General features: G+C 38.8%; 1 long non-coding RNA gene across 1 annotated transcript; it reads left to right on the forward strand.

Annotated features, from left to right (window-relative positions):
• The first annotated feature begins 544 nt into the window (after nucleotides 1-544).
• Nucleotides 545-1,352, forward strand: LOC311047216. The gene is made up of 3 exons (XR_014600948.1): nucleotides 545-615; nucleotides 728-798; nucleotides 1,182-1,352. It is a non-coding gene; the product is annotated as an uncharacterized lncRNA (long non-coding RNA).
• Nucleotides 1,353-1,978: the final 626 nt, after the last annotated feature.

Genomic DNA, 1,978 nt, shown 5'->3' on the forward strand with positions numbered 1-1,978 from the left:
TGAAAATAGCCAATCTACAATCTTATGCCACAGCCCCGAAATCTTAAATGTATTTTTTCCTTCTCTTTTCTTTCTCTCTATACAGCATAACCTCCAGGTTAGCATCATGGAACCCAGCTGTACCATTTTGGACAAGAGGAGTTCTCCTCAGGTATGCAGGCACAAGGCAACGTTTATATATTTTCATCGTGGAGTTGTGATGTTGCTGAGCCTTTACATAAAATAAAACAACAAACATGACTTTATTAAACACTGGTTAGCAGCTAAATGCAGGCCCCAGAAAATGTTAAGACCCTGCATTGATATTAGTATGTTACTGTTTGTAGTTTTTTCCTGGCTAGTTTTCCCCCTAACAAAGAAAATAAATTCACCATGGGACAATGGCGCTTGGATCGTCAACACATTTCTATAGCTACAGTAATGCTAAAACTGGGCCTTATCTGCATGACACACAGACTCGATGCAACTTTGATACTTTGATTGTGTCTAACCCTTCTCCTTTTCTTTTTAATTTTCTTTCTTTCTCAGATGTTTCTGCTTGTCATTTCCTGCGTCACAGCAGTGGGGATGAAGAGATCGAGGAGCGTCTGTGATGACCAAGCTTATAAAACCATGGTAGGTTTAACATGAGTCTAGAAGTAATGTACAGCATAACAGTATAGAGCCTGACTAAAAAAAAAAAACGGTTTGATTACTTAAACACTCTCCCTGTGTCTGTATGTTCCAGACGCAGCGCTGTTTGACCTGGTGAGGGCAGTGACCACATTCAAGAACCTCTTGGACCTCACGTTTTGCAAGGTAAGGGTGTGACTACACAGTTATCCAAAAATAGCCAATCTACAAGCTCACAGCACGTCACATTTATTTTACCACAAATCTCTGAACCCTCTTGTAATCTCTATGTCATGATAGTTGAACATTATGTGAAAATTACAAGTTACATTGTAGTTCTGGTGTTGGTGTGGAAATTTAGTGAGGCATTAGAAGAGGGGAACTGATCAATGTATCAAGGGTTTCTACACACTGAGTTAAATTAACATACATTTCACTATATAAATTGGGGTCTCAGAGATAGACATGCCATTAACAGGGTCTGTAGACCTAATGCATGTTAAATTGGGGGTCCTTATTAAAGTACCAACACCACGTTGTCTAATTTATTTCCTTTCTCTCCCTCTCAGTTGGCGTTCGTTGGGTGGCTCACGTGACGCGTTCCACATGAAGGAACTCCATTGGCTTTGGAAGAAGAGGACTAGAAGAGGCGGGCGACAGACACCAGCACACGGAACCCAAAATTGAATTAAATGAACAGTGGCCCATTTTGTATTCATTCCAGTAGCTTTGATATGGCTCTGAGTGTGTGGCATGTTAACTAGAAACACATTCACCAGGACAATCTACAGCGGTAACACACAGAACCAAATGGACCCTTACAGATCTGCAACTCTGAGTGTACAAATGGACCATATATCTCCTATTTTTTAATATTCTTATGCATTTTTTACTTGACATTCTGCTCAATGGGTATGTTTACTTGTTTTGTTACTTAAAGTAGGCTATTGATTACCACTCTGACTTCACACATATTATTACAGCATTGATACTTTTATGTGGAATACTTTTCTCACTGTCTGCCATTTTAAAGTGATACATTTGTAACCAAGACAGTTAATAATGGAAAAGGATATTATTGAGCATTTGAACACACATTTTATTTAATTTTTGAAATGTCCATAATGATTTCACGTAGGCCTACCACATTCACATATAGAATCTCAGTTTATCAGTTTTTAGAACATCTTATGGGGACAGAGCATAGAGTTAAAATGTAATATAATAATACAATATACAGTAATATAAGGGACAGACAGAGCCCTCTATGTCTCGTCCGTCAGACTGCAGATGGACTCTTCAGATATCTTCCCAGATCTCGCGAGAGTGTGTTGCTAGCATAGAGAAAGGTGGATAATAAAGTAGA

This window comes from Gymnoscopelus microlampas (genome assembly GCF_963454915.1).
Source record: "Gymnoscopelus microlampas genome assembly, chromosome: 6".
NCBI classification, from domain to species: Eukaryota; Metazoa; Chordata; class Actinopteri; order Myctophiformes; family Myctophidae; genus Gymnoscopelus; species Gymnoscopelus microlampas.